The sequence below is a fragment of the Lissotriton vulgaris genome, chromosome 2_1, assembly GCF_964263255.1.
Source record: "Lissotriton vulgaris chromosome 2_1, aLisVul1.2, whole genome shotgun sequence".
Classification (NCBI taxonomy): Eukaryota; Metazoa; Chordata; class Amphibia; order Caudata; family Salamandridae; genus Lissotriton; species Lissotriton vulgaris.
In genome coordinates, this window is record NC_141687.1 from 1,138,178,472 (window position 1) to 1,138,205,967 (window position 27,496).

A 27,496-nucleotide genomic window follows, 5' to 3' on the forward strand; every position below is an offset into this window, starting at 1 on the left:
TTTTTTCTAAATCGTATTTAAATATTTGTTTTCACCACACTTCAAAGAATTACAAAAAATGAGCTTCATTTGTGCTTTCCTTATTTGGATATATTGAGATGTGTGCAGAGGGACGAGAGCAAGTGAACGGTTGAGAGAAAAACTATTGTGTAAAGAGTGGATAAATAGGGTGGCAATGGCTTGTAGAGGGTGGAGAGCACATGCACAGTATAGAGAAGATGCCTGATGCGGACAACAAGGTGCACGATCGGATTTGGTGAGTGGAGATGGCGGATAAAAAGTTAGAAAGTGGAACCACACAGAGTATAGGCAAGGGAGTAGCCAGAAAATTAAAATACCCCCACTCTGAACCAAAGCTCTTATGACATCTATTCATTCTTCCAACCACTCTCTCATATCATCATTTCACCTTTACATTCTGTCTTCCATCCATCCACCCATCTACATGAAAACCTATTCATCCATCTTCAAACCTATCCATCATTTCACTTGTTCATCCTCACTTTCACTCATTCATTGACTGATCCACCCTTTCACTCAGCGATCCATCCTTTCACACATCCATCCACTCTGACCCATCTATCCTCTCACCCATCCATATACCCGTTCACTCATCAAATCATCCTTTCACTCACTCACTCACTCATCCACCCATCCTTTCATTCATTTATCCATATGTTCAGCCTTTCACTCATCTGTCTGCCCTTTAATACAGCCAGCCATTTACCCTTCCTTTCACTTATCCATGCATACATCCATCCTTTCATTCATCCATCCTTTCATTTAGCCCATCCATTCATCCATCCACTCAGTTCTTCCATTTACCATTTCCCTCATCCATCCACCTTTCCTCTCATCCATCCGTCCACCCAATTACTCATCCATCCATCCATTCACTCATTAATCCATGCATCTATCTATCCACCTCTTCACTCACACATCCATCCATCATCCATTTACCTTTTCACTCATCCATCCATCTTCCCTTTCACTTATCCATCAATCCACCCTTTTGTTCAGCACCTGTCCCTTCACTCATCCATTCACCCTTTAAAACATTGATCCACTCATCCATTTAAACTTTTACTCATCCATTATTTCTCTCTCATCCATCCACCCTTTTCAGTTACCCACAGGTCCACCCTTTCATCCAGCAATCCATATATTCTTCCTTTCACTCATCCATCCATCCTTTCACTCATCCATCCACCCTTTCACTCATCCACATATCCACCAATCCATTCTTTCACTCATCCACATATCCACCAACCCACCCTTTCACTCAGTCCATCCACTCACTGATCCATCCATTTATCTTTTGACTCATCGATGCATCCTTTAACTCACCCATCCATCCTTTCTCCCATCAATCCAGCCTTTCCCTCATCCATCCTTACATTCATTTCATTCATCCATGCATCTATCCATCCACCTTTTCACTGACACATCCATGTTTTGACTCATCCAACAACCCTTTCAGTCACTCATCCACCCTTTCACCCTACCTTCAGCTATCCTCCCTTCCACTCATCCATCCAGCCACCCTTTCAAATAAGCCATCCATCCAACCTTTCACTCCATCCATCCTTTTACTCAGCCATTCTTTCACTTACTCATGCATGCATGTGAAGTCATCAGATACTCAATTTTAAGTAATTCTCAAGTCATCAAGCTCAAGTTTCTGAACTCTGCTGATGACTGAAAGAGCTTGAGTATGTCTGATGATGTGAAAATGACTTCTAGAGTAGTTGAATGATCATCCAATGACTCCGGATTGGCTTCTAAAGTAATCCTGTTTGACCTGGGAGGTGAGGTTTTGTGGGTTTTGCGTCTGTGTGTGCTTCCGGAGAGCAGTTTGAACATTTTTTGGGCCCACCCATGATAAGGGGGTTTCCGTTCGTTTCGCTGTGGTTAGTTCTTTTCCAGCAGCGGCCCATGCGGGTAAGAGCGAAGGGCCGGTTTGAGGGGGGATTCGACAGGGGACCGCGAGGTAAAATTAAATAACTAACTAAATTTCCCTAGTGGTCATCTGTGTAACGCCTCACCACTCTTAACTGCATGGGCTATGGCTGTTCTCTTCAAAACCTCCATCTCCCCGTGGCTCACTCCCCTGGGCTCTTTATTGCTACTTCTTGTTTACACTCCCAACTAAGAAACGTTTTCAAGGTTCCACTTTTAATACCGGTCTCAACTTGGAAAAAAAACAACACGCATCAGTTGCAGCATGAAAAATTATTGTAATTATTGTAACGTATCTGCAAGCCTTTGTCGGCAGCTTGCATGCGAATATGTTGAATCCCCGCGGCAACACCCCCCCCCCTTTCACCGTCTCTGCGATTTGTCACTCTCATTGCCGAGACCGATTGGCTATGCCAATGCTTGTCCTTCTTTAGCCTTGCTGCACAGCATGGGTGATGTTGAACAGCAAGCAAGTTCTAAGCCATTGGCCAAGCCAATATGTCACCTACTGGCTTTGCAAATGCTCCTTTGTTGAAGGGAGGAGTGACATACAAAATCCCGCAGCCAAAATACTCCTCGACCTCAAGGATTGCAAAATTCGCCAAAGTATTAATTACTTGCAGAGGGATTGAGAAAGGCGCTTTTGTATCGTGCCATGGGAGAAGATAGAAGGCCGTTGTGATGCGTAAAACTGGGAAAAAAATAGAGGCAGAAAGGGATTGCCAGGCTAGTTGCATCAAATGCCAGTTGTAAATGCTTCAGCTCACAAGGGCCCCTTTGTGCTGGCCCCACAATAGGATGATTCGACTTTCCTGTGCATGCCACACACTGGCTGCCGCGCTCTTATTGTGGAATGTGTGTGTGTGCGCGCGCACGATAGACCCGCCCGGAGGTGGTGGAGTCATCATTCCTGAGGGAGTTGAGCGGCTTTCTGAGAACAGTGGAAAGAAATGAAGGAACTATGATGAGAAATAAAGAACGTTTTAGCAGAGGGTCGGCAATGGTGCATGCGAAACGAAAGCCTTTCTGTCACTGGTTTGGGTAAAACGTTATATATAATAACTCCTACCCGGAAGGGGCGAGCCTGTCTGTCTGTGTAAATCTTTATAATTATTTCTACTCGTAAGGGGCGAGCCTCGACCAGAACATCTGGAAATGATTATTGCAAAAGTACGTCATGCTGACGCAGAGGGCGCGCGAGCAGTGCTTTCACTAACACAAGTTGTGTGAATGGGAGACTTAAAGTGGCTCGGAGCTCGGAGCCGAGCACCGCTGCGTTTCAGGAAGTTTTTTCTGGACATTACACTGGAAAACTACGAGCGCCCGCAAACAAGAGGCTAAGGGGCACGGTAGTGAAGTGCATAAATGAGAGGAAGCTCTGGCTTTAATCACTTAGTCAAGAGCTGTAATTGTATTTCCATAGACTCAGGGGAGGCGTTGAAGCGCTTTTCAGCAATAGCATCATACTCCAGAACCCCCCAAAAAATAGTGGTGGATTGGTGTAGGGCAATATATGTTTTTTTTTTAGAGGTGGAAATGCGAGCCTTTCAAATAGGATAATGGAGGGATAGTAGAGGGAAGAGTCTAGAAAGTGTTATTTGCGAGATCATAGTAGTAAGATGAGGGTTGGGATGAGTAAAAGGAGACATGGAGCAGGGAAAAGCCTCTAGAAAGGAATTAGAGATACCACAGTAGTAAAATGAGGTTTGTGATGAGTCAAAGGAGGGATACATGAAAGAAGAATTTAGGGTTGTTTGGAAGATCATAGTTGTACAATGAGGTTTGGGATGAACCAAATAAGGATGATAGAGGATATATTGAGAGAGGTATACGGTAAGACATTGAGTAGTAAATTGAAGCGCAGTCAAAGGTTATTTTTGTTTTCTACAGTACAAGCAATGTAATACATATACAGATACATAACTACATAGAAAGGGAATACATATATAAAGAAGATAATATATCGAGATTTAAATTAGTATTGTATAAACTCAGACTTTCAAGTGTTGCTGTATTTTAAGCAAATTTATTTGTGTATTTTTATTACTATTTTGCAAGCTAATTTTTAAATTTAACTCATTATTTCATGTGATTCAAAACAGAATGGGTAAACATGACGACATTTATAAATGAGAAAACATTTTTAACTAACAACTTAATGAATAAATACTTAAGTGTTGTTGAAATCCAAAAGGCATGACAAATATGGTTCAGTGGAGATACAATGCTTCTGTAAAATATTTAAAACAAAAACATGAGGAGAACAGTTTTATAGGATAAGATCATAGCTGTACAGAGGGCCATATTTAGATCTTGGCGGATGGACTACTCCGTCACAAACGTAACGGATATCCCATACGCCGTATTACAATCTCCATAGGATATAATGGGAACATAATACTGCAGACGGGATCTCTATTACGTTTGTGAGGGAGTATTCCCCTCCACCAACATCTAAATTAGGCCCATAGCAATTAAAATACTTTCCATGGCACCACGATTAGGCAACACTGTGTGACTGAGGGCGGAGTACCTGAAAGATTCACCACTCAGCCAGGAACTATGGTCCATTCATAGGATCTAGATATAGGACAATGAGCAGTGCTTAGGGGCTGAGATGGGCCTGTTTCCAGAGAACAAGAAAACCATGTCAATGTTCTAGTTACAGATCATGGCAGAGAACTCAATCAAAGCAACACAGACCTACATAAAGCAAATGAACAGCCAAGTGTCCACAGAAGTTGTTGATATGTGTAGAATATAACATTATGGTTAACTGTAGACCGTTTCAAAATTCTCATGTTCTGATATGGAAATGATCAGGTTATATATAGGTATACAGGGAGCAGTTGCAGTCTGTGTCACGATCAAGTCAGGGAAGGTATGCTGGATGCTTTCTTTCAAGGGATCCAAAGTGCACAATAATAGAGGAAATAATGCTTTATGTTCACATCCAGTTTATATACAGACCTATGGTGAGAGAACCAGACACAATTCTCAACTTCAGAGTCATTCACAGGTGTGTTGACAGAGATTACACTTAACAATCACACTTTTTTGGGTTATACCAATGCTCATCGAGAGAAACAGGAATCCACAATACTAAACACTCAGGGTGTATATAGCAACTTGTAGTCAGGGGCTTTATTTTCAGTTGGCTCTTGGGGACTCTTTCAGAGACTAATGGTGAGAAGCACAGCACTCACATTCAATAAGTTGCACATAAGCTTATATAGGGGAACAATTACACCTAATACTCACCAATATTCATCAATGCACCTACAGCCAATACGGTGGCAGCGGGCGTACACTTACAAAGATGAATCACAGAAGAATTGATAGCCTGTCAAGTACGTGTTCTTTACATGTTTGATTACTAACATCATCCATAAACTTAAACCAAAGTTTTTTTGGCAAGTGCTGGGGTTGCTTCAAACCTTAATATGAAATCACAAGAGGGATCACAGAGAAAATATCGAATACAAAAATATAGAATACCTAAAATATCGATGACAAAATATAGAATGCAAAAATATCGAAGTCCTATCTACAAACAGGTAAGTACAAAAATATCGAATCAAAAATATCGTTAAAAAACAATATAGTCAAAATATCGATTTTTTTAAAATGTCAATTTTTTTTTAAAATTAATGAAATAATAAATATAATTAACTAAAACATACTTGAAAATACTTGAATAACCTTAAAATTATTAAATAATTATTTTAAGTTAAAAAAATAAACATACAATTTTATTTTTTAATCCACACATATATATATATATATATTAACATAATATTAATAAAAAATATAAAATATTTTTACCGTAGGATAGCGAGAGGGTAAAATTTACTATTACCACTCCAGTGAGTGCAACCGTAGGGTAAACGATGGATAGCGTAGGGGTAAAAGTTACTACTCCCACTCCAGTGAGTGCAACAGTAGGGAAAGCGTTGGATAGCGTAAGGGTAAAAATTACTATTCCCACTCCAGTAAGTGCAACAGTAGGGAAAGCGTTGGATAGCGGGAGGGTAAAAATTACTCTTCCCACTCCAGTGAGTGCAACAGTAGGGAAAGCGTTGGATAGCGTAGGGGTAAAAATTACTATTCCCACTCCAGTGAGTGCAACAGTAGGGAAAGCGTTGGATAGCGGGAGGGTAAAAATTACTATTCCCACTCCAGAGAGTGCAACAGTAGGGAAAGCACTGGACAGCGGGAGGGTATACATTACTATTCCCACTCCAGAGAGTGCAACAGTAGAGAAAGCGTTGGATAGCGTGGGGGGAAAAATTACTATTCCCACTCCAGAGAGTGCAATAGTAGGGAAAGCATTGGATAGCGTAGGGGTAAAAATTACTAGTCCCACTCCAAAGAGTGCAACAGTAGGTAAAGTGTTGGATAGCATAGGGGTAAAAAATACTATTCCCACTGCAGAGAGTGCAACAGTAGAGAAAGCGTTGGATACAGTAGGGGTAAAAATTACTATTCCCACTCCAGAGAGTGCAACAGTAGGGAAAGCGTTGGATAGCGTAGGGGTAAAAATTACTATTCCCACTCAAGAGAGTGCAACAGTAGGGGAAGCGTTGGATAGTGTAGGGGTAAAAATTACTATTCCCACCCCAGACAGTGCAACAGTAGGGAAAGCGTTGGATACCGAAGGGGTAAAAATTACTATTCCCACTCCAGTAAGTGCAACAGTAGGGAAAGCGTTGGATAGCGGGAGGGTAAAAATTACTCTTACCACTCCAGTGAGTGCAACAGTAGGGAAAGCGATGGATAGCGTAGGGGTAAAAATTACTATTCCCACTCCAGTGAGTGCAACAGTAGGGAAAGCGTTGGATAGCGGGAGGGTAAAAATTACTATTCCCACTCCAGAGAGTGCAACAGTAGGGAAAGCACTGGACAGCGGGAGGGTATAAATTACTATTCCCACTCCAGAGAGTGCAACAGTAGAGAAAGCGTTGGATAGCGTGGGGGGGAAAATTACTATTCCCACTCCAGAGAGTGCAATAGTAGGGAAAGCATTGGATAGCGTAGGGGTAAAAATTACCATTCCCACTCCAAAGAGTGCAACAGTAGGGAAAGTGTTGGATAGCATAGGGGTAAAAATTACTATTCCCACTGCAGAGAGTGCAACAGTAGAGAAAGCGTTGGATACAGTAGGGGTAAAAATTACTAATCCCACTCCAGGGAGTGCAACAGTAGGGAAAGCGTTGGATAGCGTAGGCGTAAAAATTACTATTCCCACCCCAGACAGTGCAACAGTAGGGAAAGCGTTGGATACCGTAGGGGTAAAAATGACTATTCCCACTCCAGAGAGTGCAACAGTAGGGAAAGCGTTGGATAGCGTAGGGATAAAACTTACTGTTCCCACTCCAGAGAGTGCAACAGTAGGGAAATCATTGGATACCGTAGAGGTAAAAATTACTATTCCCACCCCAGAGAGTGCAACAGTAGGGAAAGTGTTGGATAGCGTAGGGATAAAAATTACTATTCCCACTCTAGTGAGTTTAACAGTTGGGAAAGTAAAGATTTAATATATTAATAAACATAAATTAAATATCAATACCAATAAAAAAATAATTAAAACAAATTACCAATTTTATATTATATAATATTTAATCAATAAAAAATACAAATAAATATTAGTTATTAAAATTAATTTCCTATTAATACAAATTAATTACGTATCAACAATTAATTAACAATAAATTAAAAATCAATACCAATGAATAAATAAAAATGATTTACTTAATTTTAATTAAATTACTTCCCACCCTATTCCATTATAAACCCACAACCCGCTACAGAAAATACATTAATAAAATTAACATAATTATCAATGAATCAATTAATAAAAAATAATTATTAATGAAAAATGTATTAATTACTAATTAATAATTAATTCAAAATTAATACCAATAAATAAATTACCATATTTAATTAATTACAATTAAATTACTTCCCACCCTATTCCCCTATAAACCCACAACCCGCTAAGGGAAATAAATTAATACAATTAATGTAATTATCATTGAGTCAATTAATACAAATTAATTACCAATTACAAATTAATTACCAATTAAAAATTAATTAATTACCAATTAAAAATTAATTAACAACTCATTAAAAATGAATACCAATAAATAAATTAACATATTTAATTAATTACAATTAAATCATTTCCCACCCTATTCCCCTATAAACCCACAACCCGCTACAGAATTAAATTACGCAAAAATTAAATAACATAAAAAACATTTAAAAAGTTCTATATCAATAAAAAATCGATATATTTTAATACCTATATTATATACTTCAATATTTTAACTTTCTATATTTAAAAAATCGATATTACATTACCTACCTTCAATTCGATATTTTTCACCACTATATTCTGTACATTCAATATTTTGTCCATTCTATATTTTGACTTCGATATTAGTGCTATTCTATATTTTTGATTCGATATTATGTCTGTATACCCACAAGAGACCACATATGAATCTGGCAAAACCGTCTGTAGCAAAAGAAGAATGATATTTAGTTATGCATATATTCGCTTGATTTATAGAGTTAAAAGTTCCAGAGCTTGGTTGTTAAGAAGCAATGCTTCATTCAAAAATGTAAGTTGGCTGGTAATATAGGCCAGTAAGATAAGTCATTAACTGGAACAATGTTCCTTGAGCTGTAACTTGAGCTAACTTCTTTTTTAAAGATGACCGATTGCCCAAAATGTTTAACTTTAGGACTACTAACTCCTTGATGGACAGAAAGAACAAATTACTTACCTTTGGTAACACGTTCTAATGGATTCTTTACCTGTGAGGAGGGACTTAACGGTATAGAGCCTTGGGCTGATTCCCCTCCACAGACATCGGTATCACTTTCCCGGCGCTCTTTCCGGGATCCCACACGAGCGCAAAATCCATGCCGTTGTCCCGTGTTTCCACAGACCGCCGACGGAGACGAGAACCCGGAAGGGGGAGGAGAATGCCTAGGAAACTCTTTGAAGGATCCAATGAAAAGTGAGGCAGAAGAAGAAGGAAGGGAAATTGGGGGAGTGAAACCAGGAAGAAGGACGTCGGAAGAGCCACGCGGAGAAAACGAACCCTGTAGCTGCACACCTGAAGAAGACCCAAGGAGCGGAGAAGCGGCGGAGACCGAACCGGACGAGCCTTGGTCTGAGGAGTGGTGGAGTCCTCCGGAGGATGCTGTAGAGCGGCCGCAACTCTGGAGAGTTGCGGCTGAGCCGTTGAGTGCCAGCATTCCTTGGGAGGGGGGGAAATGCGGTAGGCAGGTGGGAATTCAGGGGTTCCTTAGTGGATTTTTCAGCTGTGTGCGGGTAGCTCGCTGTTTGAAGGGAGCGGGTGGCTCACTGTTTTGGGGACCTTAATGTTGTTTTGGGGCATGTGTAGCTGACTTGAGCTACAAACGTAAAGCAGAGCTGTTTTGGGCCATGTGTAGCTGATTTAAGCTACAAATGAAATGCAGAGTTGTTTTGGGCCATGTGTAGCTGATTTAAGCTACAAGCGTAACGCAGAGTTGTTCTGAGCCATGTGTATCTGACACAAGTTTGACACAAACTTAACCTCGAGCTGTTAGTAGGGTCTTCTGTTGCTTTAGAGTTTCTTTTTCCTTAGGGTTATAGAACAGAGTATTGAATACCAGGTGGAACAGTTAAGTTAATTGAACAACTGCGACTTTAGCGGTTGCTTTGTACAAGTATCCCAATACTCCCCTCCCTTCACTTAGTCCGTCCCAGGCACGTCTCTTCATTTTGAAATTCACCATTTAGTCTGAGCACTAAAGGTGTGGTGACGGGTGCATCTTATTTAATAGCCAAGAAATAGTGTTCTGACGGCTCTTCTTTCTCCCTCTTATGAGCCTTTCGGGAAGAACCCAGTGATTCTGAAGACGAGGAGTCAGGACCATCGGCCACTATATCACCATCCAGCTCATTATCGGAAGGAGAACCTGAAGAAAACCCTCTTGAATCCAAACCTTTTGTTACTTCTGGCAATAAAAGTAGAACACTTGGCAAATACATTCAGCCTCCTCGCCTGTTTATCAACCCTGCGCTCCCTCATTACCTAACTGCGGATTCCTCACCTTTGAATGTTCCCCAGGCACCAGACTGGATCTTGTGATTTTTCATAGCATTGCTTCCACATGCCAACAATTATAGAACCAGTCATGAGCAATGATCTCAGTTTATCAGTTCCCTTAACGTTCCCTCAGATAAAAATTGTGCACATCTGTTGGTTACAGTGTGATGAGTACTAACCTGGGGTCTTTTTAGGTATGAAAAAGAGACCATTCTTAAGAATAAGGAGATGGGAAGGCAGTGTTAATCTGTTGTTGGTGGATGAGTCAGAAAGATCACAACTGAAGGTAAGTAACTTGTTCTTTTGAGGGATACATTTAACTGAAGATTACTCACCCTTGAATAGATACCAAAGCAGTACATCCTCAAGGTGCAGGGTCCATGGAGTGGACCCAGACCAAAAAGCCTTGCAGAATGGAGCGGGCGAAGCATCTTTCATGCAGACCGGCCTGTCAAGGCAATAGTGGTAATTGAACAAATGCACAGATGCCCATGGTGCAGACTGGTAGCTATCAAGGATAGGTACTTCATATGCCTTTTTTTTTTAATTTAAAATTTTTTACAACATTTATTCCCCTAAACCCCCCCCCCCCCCTGCACAGGACATGAAAAAAGCAAAAAATACAATCAAGTTTCGATTTTCTAGGACATTTCTGTATCTCAGGTTACAATATTTCGGCCTAGCAAATTATAATGGGTAACCAAGAGCATCAATCGAAACAGCTGGAAAAGAAAAACCATGAAAGAGGATCAAATAAACATAACCCCATGAATACAGCGTAGTTAATATTCCTGATTTACATTGCACACCGGCCTGGAAACCCTATGGAAGTTCTGTGTTTCCTGCCACCCTATTCTTCCAGTCTGTTATTGGTTTCCAGATCTGAAGACCAAGGGATCTGCCCTTCTTCCCTTTTCTAGCATATAGCGCTTTTTCCATGTTGTATATATACAAAAGCCTGGCCAACCATTGCTGCATAGTGGGGGGAGCTTATCTCGCCATGCCGAAGTTATGCATAGACGAAATACAGCCATGGCTACAAACAGAAAGTTCTCCAGCTGTGGTTGCTCTCCAGACCCATCCAATCCCATTAATATTACTTCGGGTGTCATCGTTAACTTACAATTCAGCGATCTATCTAAAAACCCTTCGATTTCTTTTATCAGAGGAACCAGGTTGGAGCATTTGCCAAACATGTGCACTATGTCTCCCTCCTGGCTATCGCATCTTGGGAATGTTATCCCTTGTGTGCCCCCCCACTGTGCAATTCTGGCTGGAGTGTAGTATAGCTTGTACAGGGTCTTACAGTGCTGGGCTTGCAATGAAGAAGAGCGGAGAACCTCCTGTCCCATCTGTAATGACTTCTCAAAGATCCCCTCCGTAATCCCTAACACATCCATCCATTTTGCTTCGAATTTACCCAAATCATCTCCCCTGTGTGCTATAAGTTCGGCATAGAACCTTTTTATCGTGCAGCCGCGCCCCCTTCTATTACTTGTAGTATTATATTGTCTCCAAATCCTAAAGGTCCTCCTCTCTTTCCAGCCAATAAGCTTAATACTTAAAAAACATCCTTGTACTGACCCCAAATTTTCTCTGTATCTCTGAGAATTGGCACACTCCTAGCAGGCCTATCAAATCCCCCATTCGTTTCACTCCTAACTGTCCCCATTCCTTGAAAACAGTATCAGCAAAGATCTCTAGGGGTAATGTGGGGTCGTTCCCTAACCTAGTATATGCATGATATCTACCCAGTACAAAATTATTTTTCTAAACGCCTTCCACACCTTATAAGCTGCCTCCAAAGTCTTGAATCTGGTCCTCTTAAAGTAGCTCGGTTCAGTGTATCTCAGGAACACATTCTGTGCCTCCTCACCTAGAATCAAACCTAAAATCTCTAGTGAGCCGGTGTAAAATTCTACTTCCATCTCCGCCCCACCGATGAGGCCTGTTATTTGCTGCAGCACTGCTGCCCAGTAATAGAGTCTCAGATCCGGTAGTGCCCACCCCCCCTCTCTCTTGGTAATGCCATAAATTTTAGTGCCCTTCTTGTTTTACCCTGTGACCAAATAAACCGGTTTATTATGAGCTCTATTCTACTAAACAAAAGTGGGCTAAAAAATAGAGGGATAGTTCTAAATATATATAGAAATTTCGGGAGGAAATTCATTTTAATAAAATTTACCCTGCCAACTATGGACATGTGCAGATTATGTACCCTATCCAAATCCTTCTTCGCTTTCGCGATGATAGGAGAAGTATTTAAGTCCACCAAATTGCCCAGGTCAGCAGTGATAGTTATTCCTAAGGAAACCCCCTCAGCCACCACCTGTGAATCTGTGCATGTTGCGTATGTATTCTTTATAATTTGTGTCTTAGTTTTATTTAGTGCGTACCCCGCAACCCGCCCAAATTGCTCCGCCTCCTGCTCTATTTTACTGATAGCCTCTGCCGGTGAGGGTGTGATAATCGCGATATCATCCGCGTATGCTAGTACCTTAATCGGTCCCATTTTAGTATCTAGCGGCCTAATTCGATCATTTGCCTCAAATTTCTTAATTAATGGGTCTATGTAAACTGCAAAGAGCAGGGGTGAGCACGGGCACCCCTGTCGTGTGCCCCGTGTAATTGTAAATGGGATAGTGCGGCCTGCATTCACCCTTACACACGCCGTTGGTCCTGCATACATGATTGTATCGATTTTATAAATCCTTCTCCGATTCTCCCTTTCCTTAGCACTACCCACAGAAATTCCCATGCCACGCGGTTGAAGGCCTTTTCGGCGTCTAATAACATGGCTGCCATTGGTTTCTCCTCCGCCCCTTGTACGTCAAATAGCGTGATCATCTTTCTAACATGCAGTGTCGTTCCTCTATGTGGAATAAATCCATGCTGGTTAATGCTTACTAGTTGCACTATTACCCTAGCAAGTCTGTTCGCTAATGTTTTAGAGAATATTTTTAGGTCAGCATTAATCAATGTAATCGGGCGGTATGACCCGGGCTCTGCGGGGGGTTTCCCTTTTTTAAGGATTACAACAATATCGCCCCTGCACAGCTGGCTGGTGTAGAATGCCCTGCCTGTGCCTCCCTAAGTGTCCTGACTAGCTCTGAGATGATTGATGCAAAAAACACTTTGTAAAATTCCCCGGGTATCAGGTCCGGCCCGTCCAATCAGACACTCAATCAGGGCCCACCTACCCCAAGGATCTTCTAATTTCTTCCTAGTGCTAATGTTAAGTAGTTTAGTTAGAATGGCCACTCCCCTGACCTTTGCCCCCTGTTTTGAATATGCCAGCACGCGCAGTCCCAATTGTTCCAGCAAGAAAGGCTTGTTACCTTCTATGTGTTTCTTGTAAACATAAATTCTGCCTGAGTGTTTTATATTAATAAATCTACCTTTTGTCTTTTCAGCCTATCATTCAGCCCACATACATTCATTGTTAACACCTTAACGTTTGAGCTCATCCTTAATCTTTATTGTTCCTGAACCTTTTAAACCAAAGAGATAGAATTTCTTTTCCACCCTCAATACCACCCTTGCTGCAAGTACCATTGTCTTTGCCTTTAAGTTTTCGTCTAGTTTTTGCCAAATCCAGCTGTTTAATCTAGCCAAAATTAACTCATTAAACGTGAATGAAGCCCTTGTTTCCCTTACATGTATCCTGAGTTCCTTTTGCATAATTTCCTCGTTTTGATATGTCCCAGTCCTTTTCCCTATATTCTGCCCTGTGCCCCTTCCCCCTCCCCCCTCCCCTTGAGGCATCCTGGGTCCAGCCGGCTCCAGGTGTGGGCTTCCCTTGACCAGTACACCTCAGTGCGCTCCCCCGCCCAGCCCCGTGTGAATATTAGAATTAGATTGGGAGAAAATCTGTGAAGAAACAAAAGTTCTACACCTAGTATTGATATAATCATGTATTACTTCATATTTGATTTGCGAATGGTATTTAGCTCCCCATATTATTCGCAGAGAAACATTTTTAAACAAAAAAAAGAATTGAAACTTATTATCCAGTCCACATCATAAGAAAAGATTTAGTTCTTGATCATTTTCCGGTATTATCTTTTGCAATCTCTGAGATCTCTTTAAGATAATTTTCAGCCTGTATTTCGCTTGTGAAACTGCGAGTTGATCCCCTAAAAATTACTTTCAGCCGGGCAGGATTCTGTAAAAAATCTTTAGCGCCGATCTGCTCAAAAGGAGTAAATAGCTGACTCAGCCTCCACCTCCTTTCAACAGTAGCGTGGGCAAAATCTGGTCTCACAAAAAATATGGAACCGTTATATTCTCTCTTACTTGTAGGACGCGCTAAGTTGTAGATAGTATCACGAAGTAAAAAGTTTCCAAAAACCACCAACATTGCCCTTGGAAATTTAGGTTGATTCTTTGCTTTCTCAGTCTGAGTGAGGGGGAATTGATGGGCGCGTTGAACTTCTCTCTCTAGTTCCCAGGTTTGAAGTTCAGGGAGGGCTGATTTAAGAAGTCTGATTACATACCCCCTGGGGTCATTTTCCTCGACGCCTTCTGGGAGCCCCAGGAAGCGCAGATTGTTTTGTCTTGATCTATTCTCCTGGTCCTCGACCTTTATCAATAAATCCTGTATAATTCCTTCTTGGTTTTTTTCCTGCTTTTGAAGGTAAGTAACATCATTCTCAAGATGGTCGGTTCGTGTTTCAACTGACACCATCCTTTCGGATATCTCTATACATGTACTTCCCACCTTATTTACAGCACCTTGCAGTTGTTATATGGCTAAATGATGCTTTTGGGTTTCCATTTTAACATCTTTATGAAGTTCTCTTATTGAGCTTAATATATCTTTCAGTGACGGCTCAGCCGCTTCTCCTATTTCTTCATCATATTGAGAGATGTCCCCAGTTGAATCCTCCTCTCTTTCTTGAGCTGGTATTGTTTCCTTTAATTTATTTTTAGTTTTTAAATTATTTCGGGGATTGATGGATTCTGGGTTGCTTCCTTGATCGGTGGTTTCTTCATAGGTACTTTTGTTTAATCTTTTATTCCTTATTCTTTTTTTCTCTAGTTTTTTCCTTGGTGTATATCCTTGCCCAAGACTGCTTATGTTCCTTATGCCTGAGCAACCTAATATTTCCTGGGTTGATACTTCTTGGTCTTGTACTTTGTTTACATCACTTGCCTCACTAGAAGTTGAGATGCCGGTTTCATATATATCTGCTTCAGATTCATCTGAGTGTGAATCAGTTTCTAGCGAAGGCAATTTGTCCGTTGGGGGATTCGATGTTACATGAGCGTTCTCCCCTGAGAACATTTTTGGCTTGTCCCGTTCTTTATCATTGAATCCTGGACCACTAGCTCCTGACATGGCCCTTTATTTACCCCAGCTTTTCATAGTGGGCCAAAGATGTTTAACATACTAGGCTGCGATGTAGTTGATTGCCCCGTCGGAGTTGCTTTTGCGTTTGCTTTCAAATCCTTGATGGTTTGTAACCGTTTTGCTTCTTTTACCATTAGTTCCAACTCTTCAGTGTCTTCAATGTCTTTCTCACTCTACTTCTCCTTCTCCTTGTATCTCTCCTTGGCTTTATCTTTCCTTTTCTCTGGTTCTATGCCATTAACTTTAGCTGCATATTTATCACTCTTCTTCTCCTTTTTAGATTTTTCATGGTCTCCCTGTTGCTCACTGCAGCTCCAGATGACGCCTTTGTCCTTATCTTTATCTTTATTTTTCTCTTTTTCTGGACCCTTTTTGTTTCCTCTGTCCTTCTCCTTCTCTTTTTCGATGTCTTTTTCTCTATCTTTTCCTTTGACTTTTCCTTGATCCTTAATTTTTTACTTCCTTTGCTTTAGTTCCTCTAGTCTCTCGTTGTTGCTGCGATGACTGTAATGACTTTAATAAATGAGCATTATCCGGTTCTTGTGCCTTGTGTATCTTCTCGTCAGGTTCAGATTCTTCAATATATTGGGAGTCCATGATATCCAGAGTGTTTGATCGGGGCATAAGTGGATCAGGTAGATCAGGCACTGAGCTTTGAACACGTAATTCCATCTGATCACGCTGGAGACTCTCCACCTTTTCTATGGCCATTTCCTGCATTTTCCCTGTCTCTTCTTTCCCCATAATCTTCTTGTTAGGTTCGTTTTTCTTACTCTGCTCAGTTGATATTGTATGGGCTAGTTGAGCTGATTGTAGTTCGGCTAATCCCTGCCCTGAGTTAGCCAGTTTTGCCAGTTGCAGTACGTCTACTATGTTCAATACACTCAAAATACTCAGTGTGATGCGCCGTTCCTGTGCATTTTGTTTGTTGTTCAATTGGCACAAAGGAATGAGTCTAATGATACCACTTTCAAGTTTTCGTTTTATTCGCCCCCATTGCCTGTCAGATTGTAGGCACTTGAAGGATTCCTTAAGTCCGGTTGCGGTATTCAGAGCACAGTATTGAGATTTTTATCTCTCCCTCCACCTGCTGCTTTCGTGCAGGAATGTTTAGGCACCGAGGGTAGCGCTCTTGGGTTTTCCGCCGAGGTCCCCCTCGCATTGTAGGATATAGGGTTTTTTTTGGTTTTTAAAAAGTAAATTCCAGTTTTTTCCCCCTCAAAAATGTCCCACATAATCTTTTGAACAGGTGGTGGCGAATTCAAAGCGGATTCAAAGCCTCCCTTGCGGCCCTGACGGAGCCGGCAGCCAAGGGGTCATTGCATCGCAGTTAGCACTTCAACGTTTTAATGTCTGTCACTCGCAACTGCACCTTGTTTGTTTGCTCCTGTCTGTAATGGGGGATGTAGCAGATCAAAGGTGGAAAACTCAGCAGGACCCCCCCCCCCGACTTTCTCTTATTTTCTTTTCAGCGCTCATTTATTTTCAGTGCTCTTTTGAAGTTGAGACTGGCGCCGATAGCTACACACAGTTGATGGCTTCCCGCTGTTCAAGGAGTTAATGAGCCGGCGGGAATCGTTTTCACAAAAGAAGTGTCAGACCCCTTTTTTTCCCTTTTTTTCCGACTATGCAGCTTATACAGCCGTGCCAAACATTCACTGACAGTCAAGTAATATCGCCGCTATGAACGCCGCCACACACAATGCACCCCCGCTCCTCACCTTCCACCTTCCACCTCCACCTCCAGCAGGCCGATCACTGAGTCGAAGGTTGAGAGCTCCAAAACGAGAAATGGAGTAAGGGCGGGGGGCAAAGGGCAGCCGTCGGTATCTTTGAGAGTCCGCAGGTTTTTTCCGGTAATGTTTTTCTCACAGACCCCCTATAGAAAAACATCAACCGGCGATATCCGAGATTGTCAGGGGGTATCCCTCAGATATCCGAGGATATCAGCACAAACTGAGAGCCGCATAAAAAAGCCAAGGATCAGCTGGCTACAGTCTTTTCCACAGTTCCTTTCGCACATCCTTTCAATGAGTCTTTTTTCCACGAGTCACTTCGCGATGACCAGACCGGCAGGGTTTATTTCTCCCATTTCTTCTCGGTTTCTCGGTCTCTAACGCAGGACTTCAGGAGAGCAGAGAGCGCTCAGTCAGCGACTGCCCACACCGACGCCATCTTGCCTCATATATATCAATAATAGGTACTTCATATGCCTATGCAGAAGCTTTAACTCTAGTCAAATGAGCTCTCAGACCTTCCAGGAGCTGCTTTTTGGCAAATGCACAGCAGATCTCAAAGCAGAGGACTATTTGCCTTGAAAAAGTCCTCTTCTGAAAGCCTTCCCTTGCTTCACTCCAGAAAAACCCCACAAAGAGCTGATCGTCCACTTGATGTTCCAGGTATGATCAATATAAAAACACAAAGCCCTTCTGGAGTTCAAATGGTGGAGCCTCTCTTTTTTTGAGGGTGAGAGAGAGCAAAGAACACTGGTACAGTAAACAACTAACCAACGTGGAAAGGAATCTCAGTCTTTAGTGAGAAGGTGACTAAATTCTTCAGTACCAATTTGTCTGGAGAAAGGTGTTGAAGGGCAGTTGAACTGAAAGTGCTCGTAATTCACTCACACATCAAGTTGACATAATCACTTAGGGGTGTGCGGTAAACTCAGCGGACGGAGTTTGGTTACTCCGCGCTCCGCTTGGAGCACAGAGATTGGCAAGAAAAACTCAGCCAGCCGCCGCAGAACGGGGGTTACCATGTGCACGCATGATGACATTGCAGGTGTTTTGACTGTACCATCGTTTCTGGTACCTTCCACTAGATGGTGATATTTCCAGACACACACACACTGTGAAGGTGCAGAAACATGGCAATGCGGCATTCACAGTTTTCACTGGGAGATCATTAAAAAAAGACTGTTGCCGAAACCATATTCAAGCTAAACAGATACTGGAATAGCTTGCATGCGCAAAATTAACAAAAGAAAACTGCAGTGGCTAGCCTCAGTGCATGACGCATGATGTAGATTTCTTTTATTCTACAGCAGAATCGATGCGTCCTGTACCGCACATCTCACGGTGACTCTATTAATCTACAGTCATTCGTGTCCCCTGCTACATGTCACCCTTTGGCACCAGATGTACAAGCTACACATCACTCAGTGGTCACCACTGGTGAACAACACCAAGTGGGGCCCTGGTGCTCTACACTCTTCGATCCCTTCATGCACATTATGCTGGATTTTTCATTGTACAAAATGAGAAGTTTTTGCATTACATGGAAAATTAATACTTTTGTATTGTGAAAATGAAGTCGTTTATCTATTGGATCAGCACAAAGTATGTTTCGCCAAGGTGTCTGCGTTTCTTCCAAGAGCCATGCTTGTGCTTCATAATCTGATCAGATATCACCACAAAGTGCATGTTATCAAGAGGATTATTTACTGCAGAAGATGGAAAAATGGCATAGGTTGGCCTCTCCATGTGCTATGTTGGGTGGAAGGAAAGTCTGCTGACTCGGACTCTAATTGATAACTGATAGGCATATGACCCAAGGAGAGAGTGACATATGGCGGGGAAGAATAAAGGACTCTCACAGAAGAAAGATGCATTTACAGAAGAAGAGACGATTGCAAAAGTCATGGAAACAAAAGTTTCCTGGGCTTCTCCCATGACAAAGCCCTTTCTGTGCTTGAACAAAAATATGTTGAGCAAGGATCAATGAAGTCATCAAAGATGTTCTGCTGAATGAAGCTCAACCAGAGAAAATATTGTATTTATCTGCCACATCCTGCATACAGCACTTGTTAGCCAAACCACAGGGCAAAGAGGCATTTTTGTGCAATGGAGATACAACTTAATGCATGTCTCAGAGATTTTTTCGAGAGGAATGCTTGTGCGCCAAGACTTCTGTCAGATTGTGGCGGGGTTGCAGAAAGGGACCGGAGACTGGATCGAGATAGATATGGTTTTATTTTTGTGAAGGTCTTTTTATAGCATGAAGTAAGTCTTTCTCTCGAATATCCTGCCGGATCCGTGGTAATGGGCACCCTATGGGTGGGGAAAGAAGGAAGTCTCCTTGGCCTGGTTCTTCTTTCTTCAATATATTCGTCCTGCTCCTCGGTTTCCTCACCACAGGTCATGCAGGGAAAGAAGATATAGAAGAACCTGTCAGGACACAAGTTTTTGTATCTACAAAACAGAACCAGGTGGCAGGGATTATTGCCGCACTAACTAACAGTTTTGAAACCGTTCCTTGTTTCTAGCAACCGTACACACTATTGCCCACCTCCTAAAACCAGCCACCTATGTTGGTTTTGAAATACCATCAAACTTTTTTGCATAAGTTTGGAGAGGCAACGTGTACAATGCAAATTCTAGCTTCAAATGCCATACATATTATACAAACAGATGACAGGAGTGATGAATCTCCAAACAGATGACGTAGATTTCAAATGCTTTTATTTTGATTCATTTAATCCACAGCCTACTCGTTTCGACTGGATCTCCTCGCCTCTCCCGGTTCCGGTAAACGCTGCCTTCTTCTTTCACCGCCACTCGAACTCCGAACTCCTCCTCGGTGATGTCACACGCCGTTCTTGGGTCTTCCCGGATTTTAGCCAGTCCTACAGTCCATGCGTCAGTCGGGGGCGTGTCCTCATCTTCAACATACGCCCCGTTAAAGAAGCCTTCCCCCATTTCTTCTTCTAGCGATGACCAAAGTGGATGCCTGTCCGTAGCCCACTCATTCTAGTGTGTTTGGAAAGAGGGAGGGGTGGTAGAATCAACAACCCACCAATCAATTGAAGGAGAAACACCCGCCACCCGCCTAGTCTCCCTGTTACACACCTCCCACCCTGTTTTCTCCCGATAAAGGAGAAAAGAGGACCTTGACAAATGATCCGCATTACAATTTTCCCTGCCTTTCCCATGTTTTGTTTCAAAGGAAAAGTGCTGGTAAAATAGGAACCACCTGAGCACTTTGGGATTTTGCGCTTTGTTCCTATACATCCACTGAAGTGGGCATGGTCGGTGTATAGGACAAATAACCGTCCCTCCAAGTAATATTTGAGCTTGTCAATAGCCCATGTTATGGCCAAACACTCCCTCTCTTTGGTGGGGTATTTGCTTTCCCTAGGGTGTAGTTTCCTGCTAATGTACAAGATGGGGTTTTCCAACCCATCATCTCCTAACTGCGATAATACCGCTCCTACTCCAATGTTTGAGGCATCTGTGGCTAGGGAGAACGGCCTATTAAAATTGGGTGGGATCAACACCGGACTAGTGGTTCTGGCTGTTTTTAGACTCTGAAATGCTTGTTTAGCGCTTTCAGGTGGGTTTTGTATGTGTGAGGTTTTCACATCCTTTCTTAGTAGGTCTGTTAGGGGGCTCGCAATGTCTACAAAGTTGTTAAAAAATCTTCTATAATACCCTATCAGTTCCAAGAAGGCTCTCAAGTCTCTTTTGGATGATGGAAAGGGTGTATTCAGTATCGCTTTGATTTTTTCTTCTTGTGGGGCTATCACTCCTTCACCTAATATAAAACGTAGGTATTTGACCTTGGGAAACGCTGCTCTAGATTTCTTGGCATTGATATGCAGTCCTGCCGCCTGTAATGCCTTCAGTATCGATGTAATGTGCTCCATATGTTCCGTCCAGGTGGTGCTGAAGATGACTATGCCATCTAAATACACTGAACAGAAGGCGGTGTACGGTTGCAGTACCTCCTTCATCAGCCGTTGAAACGTCGCTGGAGCCCCGTGGAGGCCGAAGGGGAGGACATTAAATTTGAACAATCCATTGTCAGTGGCGAAGGCTGTCTTGCGTTTATCTTCTTCTCTCAGGGGGACCTGCCAATAGCCTTTGATCAGGTCTAGTGTGGTGATGAACCGGGCCTCCCCTATCCGTTCGATTAACTCATCCACTCGAGGTATGCGGTAGGCGTCGAAGGAGGATATGGCGTTTAATGCATGGAAATCGATGCAATATCTGGTCGTCCCATCAGGTTTTGGTACCATTACTATCGGGGATGACCAGTTACTTCTGGAGGGACGTATTACTCCCAATCGGAGTATCTCTTGTATCTCGTATTTAACGTCTTGTCTCCTCGCAGCCGGTATTCAGTAAGCCCTCTGCTTTACACATTTTCCTTCTTCAGTTTCGATCTTATGTTCAATTAGGTTTGTTCTCCCTGGAGTATCCGAAAACATTCTTGAAAATGGTCGGAGGGTATCTAGTAACTCCTTTCTCATTTCTCCAGAGAGGTCCTCGTTCAACGGGAGTTGTTCTAGGGTAGTGACACTCGAGGCTGTAGGTAGACCAAACTGAGAGGACTTAGGGAGGGGTCCTAGCCATTTTTTTAGTAGATTTATATGAAAACTCTGTTGTCGGGAAGGTGATATTTGTACCCTATAGGTTGAGTTACCTAAGGTGTCGATGATGGGGTTGGTTCCTAGCCACTCACTCTGGAACTTCTTGGTAGATGACGGTAGTAGTACCAATGCCCAGTCTCCTATTGATAGCTTCCTCCATCTTTTCCCGCGATCGTAGTATATTTTTTTGTCGGTGTTGACTCTTTTCCATGTTGGAATAAGCCAGGTCTCTCAATTTCCCGAGTTTGGTCTTCAGTTATTGAGTATATTCAAGCAGCGTTTTCTGTTCAGTCACTTCTTCCCATTCCCAGGCTTCTTTAGTGTTCTCAAGCAGGGATCTGGGCTGCCGCCCATACAGCATTTCGAATGCCGAGCAACCCAGGCTACTTTGCACTTGGGCCCTAAGTACGTAAAGGGCCAAAGGCAGTAGATGATCCCAGTCTTTGTGCTCCACTGACAACATCTTCTTTAAGTTGGTCTTTAGGGTACGGTTGTAACGTTCAACCAGACCATCGGTCTGGGGATGGTAAGCCGACGTGCGTATGTGGTGTAGGTCAATTTCTTACAGACTTCTTTCATGAGGCGGGACACGAAGGGTGTCCCCCGGTCAGTAAGTATTTCCTTGGGGAATCCTACTCTTGAAAACAGTTCTAGCAGCTTTTCAGCAATATTCTTGGTGGTAGGGGCCAGAAGTGCAAAGGCCTCAGGGAAGCGAGTGGTATAATCTACTATCACAAGGGCAAAGGTGTGAACTTTGGATGTGTGGGCAGGGGCCCTATAAGGTCCATTCCCACCCTCTCGAATGGATTCCCTATGATGGGAAGGGGCTGTAAGGGCACTGGGGGAGATTTATACATGTTCCTTTTTTGACAAATCACGCACTCTTTATAGATGCCCAGCCAATAAAAGTATTTTATTATGTTTTGTGTGCTTTTCTCTGCCCGGAGTGTCCAGCGGTCAGATGGATATGAGCATAGAAGAGTATCTGCTCACTGAAAACCCTAGGTACCAGCATTTGGCGAGGTTTGCTGGGTTTTCCTTCCCTGTACAATAACTCGTTCTCTATTATAAACCTTGGGTAGGTGTTGGTGGGTGATGTTTGTGCAATGTGGGCCATTTCCCAGGCATTAAATAGGGTGGGATCATTAGCCTCGGTGAAGTTAAAACTACGGTCCAGTAGTCAGGGTTCAGAGGTTATCAGGGCTGGTTGGGGAAAGTGCTTTTGTTTCTCTACCTCTTTTGATTCTGCCTGGAATCGGGACAAAAAATCTGAGTTGTCTACCCCTATGATTAAATCCTCAGGTAGAGATTCCACTGTACCCACCCTCACCGTACAGGGGGACCTACCTATGGGATGTAGTGTGATTTGAGCCATGGGATAAGGCTTCACGTCGCCGTGAACACACCTTATGTGGACTATAGTATCTTGGAGCACCTGATGGGTTAGCACCAGCCTCTTTTGTATAACAATTGCCTAAACCCAGATTCTAGCAAAGCCCTTATACTTTTACTGTTAACAAGCACACATACATAGAAGGAGGGTCCCATCTCCGTGGTATACATCACAGCCTTAGGGATGTACCCCACCTCTATCGGTTCTTCAGTTATTTTTCTTCTTGGACACAGGCGGGCGATGTGGCCCCACTCTCCACATTTAAAGCATTGTGGGCCTCTCATAGGGGTGTGGTCGATTCTGAGGGATTTAGGCTTTGGTTGCTCCAGGCCTGTCTTGGTTTTCTTCTCCTTTTTAAGGAAAGGAGCCATCTTGGAGGACTTGTCGCTGTCCCAAGGAAAGGACTGAGGTTGGTCCTAGAGTAGTTTGCTGCCATTTCTATGGCTTGAGCTGCAGTAAGTCCCTAGTGTTACCTATAAGATTGGTTCACATAAAATCGACCAGGTTAAGATCTTCTCATATCTTGGTGTATTATTTGAAGATCAATGGACCCTTAAATAATCTGGCACTGAAACATGCAACAAAGCTGGTGTCATCAGCAGGGGCCATCATGGCCTACGGGATAAGGCTGGGCAGACGGTCACCAGAGCAAATCCTTAATTTGTACAGGTCAATATGTTGTGCTAAGGTTACCTATGGAGCAGAAGTATGGGGTTTCATGGATAAGAAATTGCTACTGATTCAGGTAGAAGAAAATACATTCTTTAGAAGAATTCTGAAACTGCCACAAAGCACCCCCGCCTACATCATCCATAAGGAATTGGGGAATTGGGAGAACCTTTTATTGAGGACCGGATAAAAATCAAACCCCTCCTGGCTTGGGTTAAAATTTGGGTCAACCCAGAAGCGGGTCTGACTAGGTTGATTATAAAAGATTGTCTACAACGTGACAAAGGGGGCCTGATACCATGGCTGAAGTATATAAAAGACTCCATGGCGGCAATTGGATGCATAAACTTTTTTATTGATCCAGATTCCTTGACTGCAAAGGACAAGACAATTCTAAAGAAACTTTACTCAGAGTGGTCTCTTACCACTAGGGCTGAGAAGGAAAGTTGTAAGCCCACTATTGCAACTTATTGCCAATTGACTGAAAAGCAAGGAATGGAACCGTACTTGAGAGTCATGTATAATGCCCAGGATCGTTATTACATGACGCGTTTTAGATTGAACATGCTTCACCATTTACTAGCTGTCCCCTCCGGTTTTACTCTTACAGTTGGGGAGAAAGGTACCTGCGGCTGCGACACTAGGTCTCCGCAGGATACCCTTCACTTTGTTTTGTTATGCCCCTTTTATTCGGTCCCAAGACGTAAATCTTTAGTAAAGCTTTTAAAAGAAACTAAATTTAGACAAGCAAAATTGGCCCTTAAATTCTTGCAGGAAGCAGCAGATGCCTATACATTATTGTGTACTATAAGTTTTATTCGATTGGCATTGAGGCTAAGAAATACTAGAGAGATAATGGACTGCAATACTACATAACCAAGCACTTTAACAATCCCCTTTCCACGCCTTATGAACTGTGTATTCTTTTCTTTTAACTACATTTTTTAACTTACGTGTATTTAAATTGTATTTTTATGTACTTTTTAAAATTTGTGCTTTTATGGTGTCTTTTTAAGTACCGAATAAAGTTTATTGAAATGAAATGAAAATCCAGAGTGTTGTTTTAACCACCTTTGTGTTCCGTACGGGAGGGCCTCCATGAATTGCTCTAAATAAATGCTAGTCATTATGTCCTCCTTGTTCCTACTCTCTGGTCGCAGCCACTTATTGGTGGCCATTTTTAGGCAAAAGAACAAGGTCTTAGTGTTCTCCCCCGGGACCTCTTTCTCTTTCCGGAATCGGACTCTGTAGGCTTCGGAATCAAGCCCAAGATGGTTGAGTATGATATCTTTAATATCTTGATATGGTGTGTTCCCTGTTGTGTTGCCTACTTGGTAGGCTGCCTGAGCCTCTCCTGACAATAAGGGTGCCAGGAAGAAGGGCCATTTTTAGGTCGAGCTGGAGTTGCATCCGAAGGATGCTCCAGTTCGACAACTTTAGTGAGCCGTCTCGGGGGAATTAGGGACAGGAGGGTGCCACGCGCTTCTCTTGCAGATTGCTGGATTTGCCTGCGTGAACGCGCACGTCGGCTCCGTCCACATTCCCAGCAAGTCAGCCTAACGCACGTGCATGCACACAGACACACACAGGCGCGCACACGCACTTACACTTACTTACACACACACACAGACACACACACACACACACACGCACACACACGCAGGCACCCAGATGCAGGCAGACACATACAGGCAACCCCTCTCCCCTCCCCTCTCTTACCTAACCGGGCTTCGGGCTTCTCGCGAGCCTCGCAGAGCACTCGAGCTGCTCTGCCATGCCTGCAAGATGCGGGGCTCTCCCCTTAGGCTTGGGGGTCCCGCAGTCTCCCCGCTGGTCTTCACCCGGGCCCCCTCCTGGGTCCCGGGACTTCAGGTACGGCACTTCGCTGTTGCTCCGGGCTCGCGCTCGACCTCAAAACGAAACGAAACTTTAAAATGTTGCGCATGCGCAGGCAGCCCCCGCCCTCCCACTCCTCCCAGGCTGGATACTGAGCTTGTTTAAATGCTAATCGAGTGTGCATTGCGTTTTAGCAGTGAATGTCAGACCATTCACCACAATGGAAAATATGCCCCATCCGTGGCTTTGATGAATACCTTGTGAGACTCATGAATCTTTCATGCCAGCCCTATATTTAGGAGCTTCCAGCTTCTACACATGAAAGGCAAAGCTTCGGGAGCAAGTCGGTTCCTGCTAGAGCGCTGGCCCATGTTCCGCCGAGCTGGCTTTCGGATGCATCAATGGAGTCCAGGCACTGATTGGGGACGCTACAATGGAGCAAGGCAGCTGCGCAGAGCTGCCGAGGAAGATATGAAACAGGAGAGTGAAGGGAACCAGCTGGTTGCATAAATTTTGCAGTATATACGCGCATGCGCGCGCACGCTTGGGTTCACACGCTAACACGCACTTGTAAAGACATGGAACCGCGCAAAGACACACACTGTATGCATATAATCTTTTCTTCAACTGGGGTACAATAGCATTCTTGTCGAAATAGGGGCAGTGTCAAGCGCCTAGATGACACAGGCATCTACATAGTGCAGTGCCCAGCTCTCCTGGGGAACTTTATGTAATTCCTTCGGACTGATATATTGGGAACAAAACGTCAAGAGGGGGTTGGAGAAGAAAAAGTAGAAGTTGGATTTCTGTGTTGTCTGTTTGTGGACAGCAGCCATCTCACCCTTTCCTTCACCATTCATACAAAAATGTTTGCAATCATCTGGAGATAGAGATAGTGGCAATGAGGAGTATCACTTCCAATCTCCCGTTCTCACTCGTTCTGATGTTGCTTGTTCAGTGCAAAAAATCAATGTCGAAAATGTTCATATCTTTTCAGTTCAGTTGTAAAGGTCCCCAGTTTATTAGGGATGACTGGACTAAATGTACAGAAGGCCACTGGGCGAAGATACTTCCCTCTAAAACTATATACATATGCTGCCCTTGGGAAAGGGGTTGAGTGGGGTATCCCTTCAAAACTACAGATTGTGTATGCCAGTATACAGTCTCTGCTTTTCAAGGCTACTCCATGGGTGACTCTACAGAGCACCAGATTTGCAGATTAGGGGGTTCTTCAAATTCAGCCCAAAAGAAGAAAATACAGGTACATTTTAATGCCAAAAGACAAATGGGCTGGGAGAGCTGGCCCAGTGAGTGGAGGATTTTCATCCTTACAGGTGATCTCACGTCATTTAAACTGCCATCATCTGGGGCGCTGAAGTGCTGTGTCATGTGTGTTATCAGGTGTCTTTTTTGGGGACCATAGGAGCCTGGTTCCTCTTAAAATCGTATACTGGTTCATTATGAGACATGCCATCTCACAGCAATTATTTTATTGTCAGAGCTCCATTTTCTTACAGAAGGAAATCTGGCACTACACTCTGATACTCTAACCAGGAAGCTGTGTTCCTACTTTTTACAGTTGCTGAAAGTCACGTAGAGTGCTCTTAGCTTGAAGCCGTGTTTTTTGTAGCTCCCAAATTATGGAGTAGGCTACTTTCCACTTAACAAACATTGATGACAAGACTATGTGTAGGAAACATGTTAAAATGTATGTTTCCGATTAGTAATTGGCCCTAGCATACAGGGCCGGCGCTAGGCAAAGTGTGAGGGGAAATGCTCAGGAGTAATTAAAATTAGGTCAGAATAAA